The 17,264-nt window shown below is 39.9% G+C and overlaps 1 protein-coding gene across 2 annotated transcripts in view; it reads right to left on the bottom strand.

Moving 5' to 3' along the window:
* The window catches only part of Tnr (tenascin R), a 406,193-nt gene that overhangs the window by 291,862 nt on the left and 97,067 nt on the right, over positions 1–17,264 (bottom strand). The window lies entirely within an intron of this gene.

The raw sequence follows: 17,264 nt of genomic DNA, 5'->3' as shown, positions 1-17,264 counted from the left end.
GAAAAGGAGGAAAAGTAAATACATCCACTTAGTGGACTTCGGGTCGGTATGATTCATCCAGTTGAAAAGACAAGCATTGTGCAGGAAGAATGTAGAACACTGGGTGTGGGGTGTGTTATTATCAATAATTAAAATGCATGACTATGCTAAGCAACCCTTATTATGAGACTTTAATATAGAAATGTATATGTGTGTACACAGATCTACTGAATATATATATATATATATATATATATATATATATATATATATATATATATTTCTAGCTTGTACATACATATACATATATATGTATATATGTATAAGCTAGAAACAATGGGGATTTTCAGCATTCTGAAAACAGCCAGCTAAATTCTGACTATCTTTACAACTGATTGCTGTGTGCTTATTTCAAAATGAACTACTCTACCTACAGAGATGCAGGCTGAGATGGGGTAGGGTATAGGACACACTGTAGGGCAATATGCAGTAAATAGTATCATATAGCTAATCAAATGAGGAAGCATATATGTGATATATGACTACTTGTGCATATGAATGAGTATATGTAAGCATTGTATGTAGGGAATGTGGAAAAGCCATGGATGGATGTGTACATCACACTGTGAACAATCTTAAGGCACTCAAATGAGACTGCAGGTATTACAGGTGAATTAGCTCTTTTTATGTATCTCCGTGTATTGCTTTATATATTATTTAAACATATAATGCTTTTGTGTAGAGTGAAAATTTAAAACCACGTTTAACTCTATTTAGAAACTAACTTGGTGGCAAGTGTAGTCTGCAAAATTCAATGATAATGCTGGTACTGTGCTATCTCATTAATACAATTTGCATTAGAGGAGACAGGGTAAGTTGAGGTCAATACCACAGGATACCACAGGAGACTTTGTGGAAGGGTTCTTAGGTCCCTGGAGGACTTCACCTTGAGTCTAGGGGCATACCTAGAGTGTTCTGTTTAATTTGCACACTGTGAACTTCACTGTCAACAGGCACTTCACTTCGTGGAAACTTTACAAACAAAATTGCTTTTGTTTAAAGCAAAAAGCTGCCTTGGCAAATATACTTAGTGAATTGGCTAACTGTGGATGGTGTGAATAGAGCTGGCTTCTCTGTTTTCTAAGGCTCACGAGGGTACTGCTGCCAGGAACAGAGGGGACGTGGCACTGGAGTGTGAGGCAGGATGTCCACATGATGGCTGAGGTCACCCATGCTTTTATTTCTATGTCAGATTATTTTATTTTCCTTGAAAAAATATGGCTAGACAGCCCTCAACAAAACTGAGATAAAAGGGATTTTATAATTCTTCATATCTCTAAAATACTCAATAATTTACAAGAACTTTAGATATTAGAAATGAAACTAATATTAATACTAAATCTATTAATTACCTATTTAACACTAAATTTCTGAGCTCATTTAGTCTCAAGAATATCTCTGGAGGCCTTATTGTACCTATTTTACAGATAATGAAAGAGAAGTGGGGGGTTTATGGCCTCTGCATGGCCATGGAACATGACAGAGCATCTGAAATCTACCTCACAGATCCCAATGCTATGTACTTCTTGCTGTACTATGTTGGCTTCCTATGTAAGGCTATGATGCTCCTTTTCCTATGAAGAACAGATAAATCATCATTACTCAAATTTTTGGCCATCCTCTCAGGCCTTTACTCTAACCATTCTTTTAAGGATACTTGCCTCGTCTGCTTTATAAAAACTCATTTCCCATCTCTAGACAATCAGCTCATCAAACTAAGTTAGAGATACTGCCCCACATAGTAAAATGTAGATTGAGCTGTGACTTTATATAAACCCCACTTGTTTATAAAGGGTTTATATAAGAACAAAATCCTGTACCCGCTTATGAGCTGTAATGCCTGGCAGCCCAAAGCTATTTAAACTTGCATTTGTAGAACATCTGAAAAAGTAAATGAACTAAAAACACATGAATAGCCCGCCACTCACTTCTCCTTTAGAATGAAATTAGAAGTCCTTCTCATGTGTAGACTTAAGACCCAAAACAATAAAGAATGAGAAAACATAAGTGTCCAGAGCAGATTCTGAGCCTGGTTTTGAGATGAGTCTCTTGTTGGCCAAGAAATCACAAGTGTGTCAGAAGCCTGCCAAAGCTCTTCAGTGGGAGACGGTTGAGTGAATGGCACAGGGGCTGAGGGGCTCCTGGGTATAGTCTCTCATACGTCTCTGATCTTAGCCTGTAGACTGGGGACCGCCTCTCTCAGAGAAAGGCAAAGGTGGGAGATTCAGAGCTGACCGAGGGCATCTGCGGCTTACCATGTGTGATACCTACTTTTGCACTGTTGTGTCCAAAATACCTGACAGAACAACTTAAAGTCTGAAGGTCTGTTCTGGCTCTCAGCTTCAGACAGTTCAGTCCTTCATGGTGGGGACAGCCTGGCAGAGTTCTTGGAGGTGGGACTGTGAGATAGTAGATTATCCACTGAAAGGCCAAGCGGGAAACTGAGAACCAGACCATGACCAGGGGCACTTGTAACCTTCAAAGACCCACCCATGGATACTTAGTTTTACTAGTTAAGTCCTATTTCTTAAGGCTCCACAGGCTGTAAAATAGCTCTGTACTAAGAGCTAGAGACTAATCATTCAAACGTGAGCTGGTGGAGGCCATTCCAGGTTAAATCATGTAACAATGACACCAACTGGCTCTGCCTATAACATTTGGGGGAAGGGGGTTCATAGAGAAGGCAAGGTGATTTTCTTGGATCTGAATGAGATGGTTTAGTGGCCCTTAACAGCTCCCATTAGTGTTTTGAAATTCTCTTGACAGAATAAATGAACACACAAGTGAAAAAAATACATGTAGATCATCTTTGATAGATTTAAATCTGTTCTTCCTGGGAAATTGCTCTTAATTTGCTTTGTCAGTTTAATTGCTAGACATATCTCCAGACCTGGTCCAAACCAAGACTCATTCTCTACAGTCCATTGCATCCATAGTTATTGTCTGTGGGGCATTTTGTATTACTCCCATTTTAATGCGCTATGGATAGCATTCTCAAATGGACTGTTGACATCATATAGGGCAAGACTTTCTGACATTCTCTTCCCAGTACTCCAAGTGCACAGCTCTAATAGCCTGTGCTTCAAATTAGAAGAAAACAAAAAGAAAGGAAAGATTTTTTTAAAAGGAGTAGGAGGATGGAGGGGGAAAGGGTAAGAAAGGTTTTAATGGCAATGACAAAGTATGTTTTAGACAATCTAGCTAGTGCTGGAACGAAAATAGAAATAGTTTTCAATATGGCATATGTAATTACAATTAATTAAATATTCTGTTACCTAAATTATTTAATTACTAAATTTCTCACAGACTGTGAGTTGATTTAATCTAAAAATGCCATAAAAATTAGAGATGTGGTGGATGGATGGCCTTTGAGAACATTCTGTATTATAAATGGAACCCTCAGCCAAAGGGAGGGAAGAGGGAGAGAGGGGGAGGAGAGGAGGAGGGAGAGAGGGGGAGGAGGAGGGAACCAGGGGGAAGCAGGAAGAGTGAAGCAATGGTTTCTTCTTCTCCAATCAGCTGGGATCTTTGTCTCAGAGTGAGGGGAGAGGGGAAGAGGATAAAACGTGCTGGGAAATGTACCATGTTAATATTCCAGAGCACAGGAGTGGCTCTGATGGCAGCTGTGGGCACAACAGTCAGACAAACCCAAGCTCAGCTCAGCACTGACTGTTAACTAAGTGCACCTTCCTGACTTTGTTTTTCTCATTCATACAGCTATCACAATAATGGTGATTAAAAAAAAATAATAAGGCCAATCCCTGGAGGCCACTATGCAGATGAAGGAAGCTAATATATGTAAACCACTTGACCCCAAGAAAGGCCCCTGGCACACTTGGTGACTGTCAATTCCATGCTTTGATTTTGGACACTGCCTACTGTTTATACTGGGGACGGAGCTTACATGTCCCTGCATTTTAGTTCCTTTGAATGATGGCCTGTGTGTACAAGATGATGCTGATGCTGATGAGACACCAGCTCCAGGTCTAACTCCTTCCCTGCATCCCATCCATCCAGCTACACAATAACCCTTATCCTGCCTCCCCATCAGCTGGCCTCTGATTCACCTGTGAGTCCCTCTGCCTCCAGTGGAAAGTCATTTATTCTGCTGATAGGCCTTCACTTTCCTTCACATTTTTTTTTGTTTGTTTTTTGGCTAAATGATTATCTGACTGTCTTGGGTAGGTGGTTTATCTCAATAACCCAATAATGTCTCTGAAAATGGAATGCACGGAGGAAGGATGTCAGTCGGTCTGTGGCATGAAATGTGGATATTGGTTGGGACTTTTTTTTATGGGCATGGGAGAGAACATACCAACTTAAAATTTTCAAGTAGGAAAAAAAAAAACCCACAGCAGTCCCCTAGTCCTCTTCCAAGCACTGCCATCCTAAGTCACAGAAATGAAAAATGACTTCCTCATCTATAGTACCAGAAATCAGTCCCAAGTCCCCTGTTCCCAGATGATACCCTTCTTGTGACGAGCTGCTCTTTTTGTGCTTCCTAAATTTCTATGGTGCTACTTATTGCCCAAACCACATAGAACAAACAAAAACTTCAGAGCAGATGTCATGGCTTGTCGAGATTTCATGTGCCTGCCCCCACAGCAAATGGCCCCAAAACAACACCATACGTGCTACCAGGCCCTTCCTCTGCCTTTTGTAGGAGCTGGTCACGAGCATCATGGACAGGATTCCAGGTGTTTGGATGTTAACAGGACATACTGTGGCATAAAAGAAGTATGTGTCATGTTTACCCACACCCTGAAGTGAATAGTGTGTTTGAGGGTCATGCTACGAGAAGTTAATTCAACATGTGGGTCTGACTCAGAAGCTGTCCCTGACGTGGAAGTCTTGAGTAGACCTGGACACAACAAGAAAACTGTCCCAAGAAGTTCTGAGCAACCAAAGAAGTCCCATCTTGAAAATGTTCACCAACTTGTAGAGAAATGGAAGGCTCTTTAATTTCTCTTTTCAACGTTGCCCCCAGGGCATCAAAATGGTCTCTGGTAGTTTGGAAAATCTCTTCTCAGAATGTGTCCTGGTTTTTAACATTTGCCTGTAATGTCAGCCACATAATACCAATATTCAGTCGAAGTGAGTTTTCTTATCTTGACTCCACATCTACATTTGTAGAACACATTTTATCAAGTACTTGGCAGGAGATATGGAGTGGCAAGGAGGTAATTCTCTTGTATTGCACTGATTTCAGAATTTTTAATAAAAACTCCCCAAATCCAGTTCCACCAATATAGATGGAATTGGAAATGTGTGCTTCAGACTGCATTAACCCTATAGAATCTGGATTTAGTTACAGAAGCCCTTGGCAATCATGCCAGCTTCCTTGCTCCTGTGTGGTATTGTGCTTCCACTTACCACAGAGACAATCAAATTATAGATCAAATTCATTTTCAAATCCTATAGTCCACAGAGGCCCATAGCTTACTAAAAAGAGAGTTAGCATTATCCACTTTTGAATTCCTGAGTGTTTATTTTAGAAATACAAGAAAAAAATCAATTCCAATCCAAGAAGATTTATGTGTCCTCACAAAGAATGCCTGCATGCCTGGTTCAGTAGATTTGTTACCACTCCAGAGTCACCTGTTCAAGCTATCCCCAGGCTATGTGGTAGAGGTTAACTCCACCTCCACTCCCCTCCCCATACCTGGTTCCCAAACAGAAGCTGCTGTTCCTTCTACTTTGTGGATCACTATTCCAAATCTTAGATTACTCTGGAGATAGTAAACGTGCCCATGACATTTGGAGCTATTGTGGAACCTCTTACAGAACTAAGATCCACCATCCACTTACCCACTGCCATTTTTGTCACTGATCCAAGACCTGCATTGCCAGGATGTTGACATAGTAGTTAGAGTGGTGATAATAACAGCTAAGACTTATAAACAGCTAACTCTATTTGAAATACATAAGTGTTCTATATGTAATCTTGTCTTTTCCCCCAGAGCACTCCCACTTTCCCAGGTCTCAGGACTCCCCCTCTGATTATTTGCTAGATAACCTATTCTCTTGCTCTTTCTTGTTCCTATAGGACCAAAGAGCTGCCGCCAAACTACATTTTGAGAGTCAGGAAGAGACAGAACTTCCAAATAATGACTGTACCCTCTTCTGCTTCATTTCCAAAATCCCCCTATATAGACTCCTTGCTTAGCCTAGCTCCTTGGGTTTTTTTTGTTTGTTTGTTTGTTTTTTTTTTTTTTTGCTAGTGCCCTGTGCTTTGTGAATCTTAAAGTGACCCCTTTTGACCCTGAGCCCCAAGCATGCCCTTCTAGGTCTCATGTCTTTCTATTCACTGATGCCTTTGGCTAAAGTCTTTTTTAAAAAATTGTAAGATCTCAGGCTGTCCAACACAGAATTCCTTATGCTTCTCTACAACTAATAAGCATTTGGGTATGATTTTAAATCCACTCATTTTATACTATCATTGAAGAATGTTCCATTATGCAGTTCCATTGTGAATCTTACAGATGTGATTGTAAAAATTCATAAGACACAATAGAGTTAGTTCATGTGAGTCTGATATTTAAGGAAGTATGGGATAATGGAAGGTGGCTGAGCAATTATAGAAGCACTCTGAGTATATTTGTGTTGCACTATAGTACCCTGAATTCTAATGCTCCCTGATAAATAGCATACTAAAGTATGATAATAGAGCAGATGCGACTTGTTATTACATAGTGCAGTTGTCAACTGGGAAGCCATTACTGCCAACACTCAGGGACCCATAATGGTGAAAGTAGTGATAACATGGATAATTAAAATGTAAAGAGATTCATCATTATTTTAAGCCTCCAGTTTTTCCCACACCTATGCTTAATTTTTGAGCTTACAAACACACAAACTTGCACTTCTTTCTGCTTCTCCCTACCATGGAAATAGAGAAGACTGACTTACAAAATCATTCAAAACTCAAAAGAGAAAAAAAAGTATTGAGGTCTGGGTAATCCACAGTCTAATGGATCATGCATGGATGACAATGAGGGAGGCGTAGTACATTTCTATTTTCATGGTAGGCTTGTCATTGGAGACCAAAATAATCTAGGTATCAGCTCATCAGTGTCTGAATAATTAAGTGTTGGATGAACTCTGCAACTCCAAGAAGAAATCTTCCACTAAGGGGGAAATGTCAAATCTAATGTCACTTGGGCTCCTTTTCCTTGTTGAAGGCTTGTCTTGCCTGTGACTTTGGATTAAATCTCCTTGCTCAAGCTTCTTATCTGTACATGTGACCTCGTGATCACCATTAGACACTGCTCTGCAGAGAAGTAGGGCTGAGTATAATGAGGGGGAAGTGAGTGTCAGTCCCAAAAGTAATATGCACCTCTCCTCACACCCACCTCTACTGAAACTTAGAAGTGATTCATAGCTTTTACAAGTTCCTCCATGACATGTCAAGTAGGGTGTGAGCATCTAATTGGTCTTCTCTACAGAAGGATAATGTACGGAGTTGGACCCTGTTAAGCTAGGCTCTTGAGGAGTAGGATCAAGTCTCTGGTCTCTGATTCTAAGATATTCTCTGGACAAGGTAAGAACAGCAAGAACAACTTTGTGCAGAATCCTTTAGGAAGAAATGCCTCGCAAATCTGCTCTGGTCCAGGTATTTAGTAGACCAGGTTTCTCAGTCATGAACAATAGCCGTTGCAGCATTGATGGACAGAGTATCAGATGTCCTTTCTAAATTAATGTCAAGGGATGCCCTACTCCACCAAGGGCAAGTATTAAGCTTTCTTTCTCTTTCATACATTAATACCCCAAAACCACTTGGAAAAAATCTTACGTAGATGGCTACTTGGTGAATGGGTCTTGGGCATATGGCTTCTACTCAAAGAGCAGCATCGCATATACAGTTGAATGCTAAATTAAACATCAGCAGTGGAGGTGGGAGAGAAGTTAGAATTGATATGGAATCTGAGGTTGCCAGACACAAGGGTCCACATATGCTAGAGAAAGAAAAGGCTGGGTCCAAAGCCATAGCAGATATTAGAATGTCACAAATCACTATTGCAACTTTGGTAAGATCCTTCTATTAATTGGCTGAGAGTCTGTAAGAAACATGTAGTCGAGTCCAAATTCCAGTGTATCAGCTCACCAGTTACACACTATTGCACTATTAGGGTAAATAATCTCTGTTCTTGTCTAGAATACCTCTTTGTCCCATATAAAAGTATTGAAAGTATAAAACAATCACTTCATTTCATTTGCATTTAATCTCTCACTCATTCTTAGCAAGACACAGAAATTTATTCATGTTGTTCAGAGCAGAAACTATGGAATCATTCTTGACTTTTTTTCCTTCAATGCTAGCCACATAAATTTAGCAAATTTTACAATGTTATCTTCAAATATATCCAAAATGTGGTCTCTCCACTATTGTACATGGCCTGCTCTGGGCCACTAGCATCTTTCATAAAAACTTTGTTCCACTGTAATCTATTTTCTACATAATAGCCAGAGAAGTTCTTTTATTTATATCTTTGTTTTGTTTTTATTAATCCCTACATGCCCCTAGTTGGCCAGAACTCATTGTACAGACAAGGGTGCCCTTGATCTCACAGTATTCCCCCTATCTCTGCCTCCTGGGTGCTGGAATTGGAGTATAAGCCAACTCATCCAGCCAGAGTGGTTTCTTTATATTCCAAGTTAGATCAAGTAACTCCTCTTCAATGACATTTTTAGTTCCCACAAAGTATTAGGGAAGAGCCTCATGACCTAAATGACCTTCCATGACCTTGTCTCAGCTAACATTACAAGATCCCTCGAGCTCTCTGGTTCATCTCCATAGGTTTCCAGATTCACTTGGGAATTTTAAACTTGCTCTTCCCTCTGCTTGAAATAAGATTCCAGACATTCATATTATCCCCTTTTCACTCCATTTTGGTCTCTCCTCAGATGTCTTTTGCAGGCTCTTTTCATACCATTTAACTTAATTCTCTGGCCCCTTATCTTGCTCAATTTTCTCTATAGAGTTTAATAAAAATGTAGTTCACTGAGTACAAAGACTTCTTTTATTTTTTTGCTTTCTGCTTAGCAAACAAACAGTTTCATTTTAAACTCTTTTTTTCTGTGTATAAGCATTGACTGTACTTAGAGTGTGTACACCTTCCATTTCCCTCCCCTTGTTCCTATACTCAAGCCTACTGGTCCCCATATTACCTCAACATAATCTTCCTTCTATATCTTTACATCTATATCCATGTATCATATACAAATAGGTGCATATGTCTACACACACAGACAGATAGATGTAGATGTGAAGGGGGTGTGGGGGAGTATTATGGAAGAAAGGGCATGGTATCTTTCTTTCAGAGAGATAGCTCGTTCCAACTAAAGCAGTGGTCTCCAGCTTCACCAACTGTCTACAAATTAAGTAATTTCATCCATCTTCATGGCCAAATGCAATTTCATGTGTGTGGATACCACATTCTTTTATTAGTTCATCTGTTGATGGGGATCTACACTGATTCTGTATACTGACTTATGAATAGTACTGTAGTGATCATGGCTGTTTTAGTATCTCTGACATATGATGACTTAGATACAGCTAGAGTATATGGTAGTTCTATTTTTAGTTTTCTGAGGAATGCCCATACTGACTTCCAGTGAGGCTGCACAAGTTTCCTTTCCTGCCAAAAGTGGCTGAGTATTCCTTCCCTCCTATATCTCACCAGTTTTCATTGTCATCTACCTTCTTCTGATAGAGACCGGAGGGTATCTCAATAGAATTGTAATGTACATTTTCCTGATAGCTAAGAATGTTGAACATCTATTCAAATATTTTTGATATTTGTATTTCTTCTTTTGAGAAGTGAAAGTTTAATCAATTGTCCATTTATTTATTATGTGATTTTTTGTTTATTTATTTTATGAGTATCTTTTTGTACATATTCTAAACTTCTCTGAAATGTGGGAAAGATCTCAAATTCTCTGATCTGCCACTTATCTCTGATGATTGTTTCAAATTAAGAGTATTTTTACATTAATTTAGTCACATTAGTCAATTCTTACAATTATTTCCTTGGCTATTTAGAGTCTTGTACAGAAATGTCCAAGTTGGTATTTTCAGTTTACTTTATTTCTGTGTCCCTTCTTGACAGAATAGTACCTGGAGGGTACCATATATTCAGCAAATACTCATTGACTACCTAAGTAAAGTCAGTGAGATAAAACTTCTTGCAAAAGTGGAAGGTGGTGTGAATCAGTAGGTCATTCTAAAGAGACTTTTCTTTAAGGGAGAATTCAAAAAAAATTACATCTGTGTGTCAAATGACCTCAGTAAAGATATGGGTCATGGAATAACGGGTTTGTGATCCTCAAGCTTCATGCTTCTCTTTCCTATGGAAGGCTTGTGTGTACCAGCAAACTCTAAGTATAACATAGTGAAATCATCAGTGTAAGGGAATGGCACACTAAAATGTTTGGACATCTTCCTTGGAAGAAGAATTTTGGAGGTTTCATTGTTAAGGCAGGAACTGGCACCATTATTCCCAGCACCAATATCAACCAGAGCATCTTGGCTCATGACTGATCTAAAGCTTGCCCGTCCTCCTAATTGAGAACTCTCATTATGAAAGCTTGCTTTCTCTTGCCTACTTCAGAAGACACTAATTAAGAGCCCTAGCTTAATGGTTCTTCACTGTGTTGAAGAACTCATTTTCATGTTTCTGTAGCCTACTTTGATTCCACTTGGGTTTTCAGGGCATTTACAATAAAATGCATGGTCTCCTCTTTGCAGGGTAAAAATGTGGTCACCTTTTGGGGATTAAAAATAGACATTCATGCCGGGGCATGGTGGCGCACACCTTTAATCCCAGCACTCAGGAGGCAGAGGCAGGTGGATTTCGAGGTCAGCCTGGTCTACAAAGTGAGTTCCAGGACAGCCAGGGCTATACAGAGAAACCCTGTCTCGAAAAGCAAACAAATAAAAATAGACATTCATTGTTGCAAAGTCTCACCTGATTAATACTATGCTACAGCTGGTGAAAATACGTATATTCAGTGTGTGTGTGTGTGTGTGTGTGTGTGTGTGTGTGTAAGAGTAAAAATTACCAAAAAGTCCAAGAAATAATGCATACAATAGTTTAGTCTTCTCCAAATAAAAGTTCTTCAGTGACCTAGCAAGTGCACATGAACTATGTGAGTTCATATAATTTGGTAGCTCCAGTTGAAATTGGAAATATATAGTTTGGAATACAATGTCCACGTTCTGTTCTTTGGTTTTCTAACTTAAAATACATGTTTTATAGCATGTATTCCTGAATTAGTGTCTCATCCTGACAGTCAAGATCTCAACGAAGCTGGTGAGGGGTGTCCCATGAAGCAAAATAGAACTCAATGAAAATTTTGAAAATTGGTCAAAAATGTTTCTGGAGGTAAAGTTAATAAACAATTCATGCTTTGGGATCTCATATATAATATGCTGCAAACCATACATTTAATTTCAATATTCATAGAATCCAATGAGAGGGAAAAGATAGAGAAGAATGTCTTTTTTGTAGCTTGCATTGTATATAAAACAAAAAATAAATAAGTTGTCCACAAGATTATCATACAATGCCTCTAAGTGTCTTCATAGGGAAGACACTGTAATGTAAGGATTAATGTGCTCAACAGCATCCTCCATCACTCACCATGCTATAGGATGTCATAAAGGGCAAGAAGTTTCCCTGTGGGTAGGAGAAGGGGCTGATCGGCTGTGCTGAGACTCCTTATATGCTTTTGTCTTTCAGCTACAATTTAAAAGATAAAAAAAAAAATCTTTCCTAAGTCTGACACTGAAATAAAAAACAACTTTCCACTAATGTAGCCCTTTGTTCATGAAGCTAGGTTACAAATGGTTTGCTGCAGGCACTGGGGTTGTGCTGAGAATCCTCTCTATTAAACCCAGAGGGGAGTTGTGTGAGTCAGTTATTGACTGGGAAAGCCTCACAGCTCAGGTTAAAGACATGAGCTATCCAAGGTGCTGAAGTCCATCACACCAGAAAGGAAATGGAACTTTCATGCTCAATTCACTTCAGCTCCAGACACGTATTGAGAACTAATATGTATTAGGTACTGTTAAGCTGACACAATGAAGAAGAATTAAATCTTGTCCCTGCTACCAAGTAGGTCATAATCAGGAAACAAGAGAGCGAGGTCAAATAATAATAGCAATCTTGGGTCATGTCAAACCTAAAAGGGACTTGGTAAAGAATCATCCATCCCAGGCCTGAAGGGTCAGAAATGGCAACTCTAATGAGAAGACCTATGAGTTAAATATTTGAGAAAATTCCCACTATTGTTTTATGGCCCGTCTACAAAAGAAAAACAAGCTATATGAAAAGTATAGGGGTACTGTGCTCACATACATACATGTGTATTTGTGTTTGTAGTTGGGGGTAGAGGGGGGTAGTGTTGCAAGTTTATAACCTGCATATGCAAAAGCATAAAAGCACAATACTGCAAGAAATTTTGTTTATTACTGAAACTTAATATTGGAGGCAGAGAGTCATAGAGGGTTAGGCTGGAGAAATAGCCAGAGGCCAGGTCGTGAAAGAGATTTGGACATTTTGTAAGCAGTCAAGTCACTGAAGTGGTTTTAAATGAAGGAGTGATATGGTTTCCCCCATGCTCATCTGCAGCACTACAGTCCTGCAGAGGAAGAATCAAGGTTTGCTAGTCAATTGTGATAAAGGAAAGTGAAGAGTTGGAGACTGGCTAGAAGGTTGGAGCTGAGCCAGGGGGTGACAGGCCTGTGTTTGTAATCTCAGGATATTAGAGGGAAATACAGAGGTATTATGAGGATAAAATGAATATGGGCTTTATGGCAAGACTCTATCTCACAAATAAACAAGTAAACAAGACAGGGCCTGAAATAGGACAATGGCCATTGAAAAGAGGAACAAGGGTAGTCTAAAGAATCCTGAAAGAAGTAGTAACAGGACTTTTGTGACCTGAGTAGCTGAGAGGCGGGAACGTGGGGTCCAAGATATTTTTGTCCTTTTGTGATAGGATACCAAAGCAACCCAAAAGAAGAACACCCATGTTCCTGGTCTTCACATGCAAAGGGACTTCTTTTAGATAGACGCTGGCCTCTCTCACTCAATTTCCTAACCATGATGACTTTCTGACATTACGCTTCCTGTTCCTCTATGTAGTGATAGGAAGGACTGAAAATCCATCAACCTGTTGTTGGAAGGCACTCAGTTGGGCAGGAAAAAATTTGGAAATAAGAGTCATGGGTTGTTTTTTTGTTCTGTTTTGTTTTGTTTGTTTGGCTTTTTCTAAGCAACCATTAACAATCATATTTGTCTCTACCAACTGCCAACTCTGTGCATCAATTTTCTCATATATAAGATGGATATTTGACAAGACCTGCCCCCCATCTAACAGTGTCAATGTGAGAACAACCATACCTTTTTCCCAGACAATGCTTTGGAAATGTCTGTGTCACACAGAGGTAAGGCTGTTGTCATTACAGGAGAGCAGAGTAAAACAAAAGCCATTGCAAAAAGGATCTAGAAATGGGCCATTCTGCAAAACCTAGAGAAATTTTTATCCATTCCTCTCCCTCTTTTCAGTAGGCAATGAAAAATATAAAGAAATATGACCACAGACACAATGCCAACTTCAATACTCATAATATCTATTCAATATTCAGTAATACACATGTGGTCTTGCAGATAGTTATGGGATGTGATAGTCTCTTTCCAATACATCGAAAGGGGAAAACAGAATGTTATAAGGCAACAGCCAGTCATTTGGTGCATCCTAATTGTTAATATGATATGAGAGTCAGCAATCATGTGCAAATTAAAATATAATTATGCACACAGACCATCCAGGATTAAGTCACATTTCACAGATGTATGTTAAAATACTAAATACCCTTTGTAATACATTGTGGCCATGATTTGATATTTACCCAAGAATATTATTACTAAAACAGACAAAGTACACAGGTAATGATTGCTTAATACATTAGTGTGCATGATAAATTAGGAGGTGTATGAGCTACTTAGCATTCATGTTACCCTAAAGGGTCAGTAAACAATTTAATTGTGCATCAACAGACACACCATCCAGCATGTCATTACTCCCTTGGCAGTACAGACTACTTAGCTCTGAGGGGATGGCTCAGTTTATTGCAGATCTAATCAGTGCCACACCACCCATAATCCCCAACTGGAACATGTGCATTCATGTGATCCTGATGTGAGCTGGGTTATACCTTAGTCTGGCATCCTTACATCCATGGCTGTAGGCAAGAACATAGTGGTGGTGGACGTGGTAGAAGTGAAGATGGACTGAGCTTGTGGCGTAATGAAGGCCTGCAGTTGACTTCATTGCTTCTATTCTTCACTGACCCTGGCCCAGTTCCACAAAGCCGGGCAACTACAAGGGAGGGGTCCTGACTGCTAGCTAACATCCTGGGAATGGTTTATGCGTTATGGTCCTGAGATCTGCTTTTATTTCTCTGCAGCCCTCCAGACCAGACAAATCCCCTTCATCATTGCTTTGCCATGACACTTGGCAAATCTGAAGTGCAGCTTGATATTTATAGAAAATCTTAAAAAGAAGTGTGATCCCTTCTCCGTTCCTGAAGCACCCCTGTATAAGTCGCACCCCCGACTTCCCTATCAGATGCCTGGTTCATAATTTATTTCTGAGAAGGAAGTGAATGGGAAGATTCCCCTTTCTCTCACTTCATATTTATGAATAAACTTTCATTTTCTGCATATTTTAAACTCTTACCCCTATTTCAGTGTCTTGGGAGTGAGCTATCAGTCAATGGCTAAGTGTGCAAATTAACAAGTACTTACTGAAAGCTAACTGGGTGGGGAGCTCATGTTAAGTACAATTGAAAGTTGTTTTTTTTTTTAAATTACAATTCCAGCTGAGAAGATTAAAGGGTGACAAATGAAGTAATTTGAAAACAATAATAAAAATAGTGTGTTTCAAATCACCATGACAGATCTAATTTATATGTGGTTGTGATGGTTTGTATATGCTTGACCCAGAGTGGCACTATTTGGAGGTGTGGCCTTGTTGGAGTAGGTATGCCACTGTGGGTGTGGATTTTAAGACCCACTTCCTGGCTGCCTGGAAGTCACTCTTCTCTTAGAGACCAGGAGATGAAGATGTAGAACTCTCAGCTCCTTCTATACCATGCCTGCCTGGATGCTGCCATGTTTCTGCCTTGATGATACTGGACAGAACCTCTGAAACTGTAAGCCAGCCCCAATTAAATATTGTCCTTACAAGAGTTCCCTTGGTCATGGTGTCTGTGCACAGCTGTATAACCCAAACTAAGACGGCGGCTTACTTCCAAAACGTTTTTAACGAACACAGTAAAGCACATGTATTCAGAAAACAAACTGAAAAACAGCAGACTGAAAAAGACAAAGAAAATGAGGCCGAGATAGAACTGCAAGCCAAAATTACGGATAAATTAAGATTCCTAGTAGCCAGGGCAAAAAAATGGAAATGAGCATCCCGAGGTCTTCAGTTTTCATGTGTACCTAAGAGGGAGTATTCTATTTTGCCAGGAGAAGCAAACACTTTCCTGCTACTAAATTCTAGGGGAATTTATAATGTGGATCATCCTAGCAGGAACACAGAACAACGTAATGAACAATACCCTCCACAACAATTTTTAGAGAAAATGTAGAAGTGGTACTCATTTGGCTAGTTCTTAAGTTGACTGTATAAAAGTCCCAGGTATGATGGCCAACAGGACTCAATAAAGATATTTCTGCGGGGAATAAAGTTAATGTCCTGGTGTTAGCTTTCTGAGAAGCCAGCATGAGTTTAAGGAGTATTAAGCAATATATAATTGGCATATATTTTGACCAATCTTAACACTTACCAGTTACCAAACCTACCCTCCTATCTGAAGCTAAAAGGGCAGTCGCATTGCCATTGAGTACTGACGAGGACAATACTAAAGGAAGAGTGCTGAGTTTTAGAGATCAGCCCTACACACAGGGCCAACAGGTATTTTGCTATGAAACTTGAAACACTGACAGCTATTTTGATAAAGACCCTAAGGAAAGCTTGAGGTAGGAGTGTGCCCACACACCAAGACAGAAAGATGAGGTTTTTGGTTAACATATAAAAGAATGTCTGTGTAGACTTTTAACAAACTACCTGAGGTTATAAACTTATAAAGAGAAAAGGCTTGAGGCTGTGGTGGATTCACTCTATGACCGGTGCCCACGACTTAGGGCCCGAGGAGGCAGCATATGGAGGTGAGAACACAGGGTGCAGCAAACTGCTTGTCCATAGCCAGAAAGCAAAGAGAGAAATAATCGTGAGAACCCAAGGTCTCAGAACACCCCACTGGGGCACAGACCTAATAACCTCAGATCCCCCCATGTGAGCCAGCTCTTAGGAATTTCACAGCTCTCAGGAGCACAAGCCTAGAGACCCAGCCGTTAACCTGTGCCTTTTGCACTTGAACACCCAAATTAGAATCATGTGTTTAGGACAAGAAAGGGGGGGGGGAATGATATTCTAGCAGCATATAGTCCAACATTTCTTGGAAGGTTTTCTTCTCCACTCACAATTTAGGTCTCTATAAATTTCCTACCCAAGGTGACTCAAGGGTCTCTCTTCTGATGCCGTTAGTGAAATGTTAAAGTGTCACAGTGGATTCCTGTTGACTCGACTAGATCACTTTTTATTGGAAACAAAGCCCCAGCCACGGTGGCCTTTAGGATGGCAGAGCACTAAGCTGCCAGGACTGCACTGTCTGATTCCGATGGGGCAGCAGGGCTCAGCCACCTAGAATCCTTCCTGTCAAGAACCTTTGAGGTGGTCTATGGTAAACCTGCCAGCTCTCCCACTAGAGGCTTCAAGATTCCTGCCTTTAAGAGTTTACTGCAAAAACAAAATTTCAGAAAAGAGAATGATCAAAGGACCTACTTCTACTCATTGCCTACAAACGAAATTAGGTCAATAGACCTAAAGAATGAATTTTCAATACATTTTTTTCACATAAAATTCAAAACTGCTAGACATCTTTTAAAAATTGCAGTCTGGCACCAATGTTCCTGTGTTAGGTTTTTGTTTGATGGGTTTGGTTTGATTTGGGGTTTTAGAAATGGTTATAGCCTAGGCTGGCCTGGAATCCTCTGGGTAGCTGAGGATAGCCTTAGAATTCTTATCTCCTTGCCTCCGTGTCCTGGGTGCTGGGCTTACAGGTACATCTATGCTAACATACTCAGTTTATG

This window comes from Mus pahari, chromosome 5 (genome assembly GCF_900095145.1).
Source record: "Mus pahari chromosome 5, PAHARI_EIJ_v1.1, whole genome shotgun sequence".
Taxonomy (NCBI): domain Eukaryota; kingdom Metazoa; phylum Chordata; class Mammalia; order Rodentia; family Muridae; genus Mus; species Mus pahari.
Note: the sequence above shows the minus strand (reverse complement) of the source record. Positions and strands in the feature narration are given on the sequence as shown.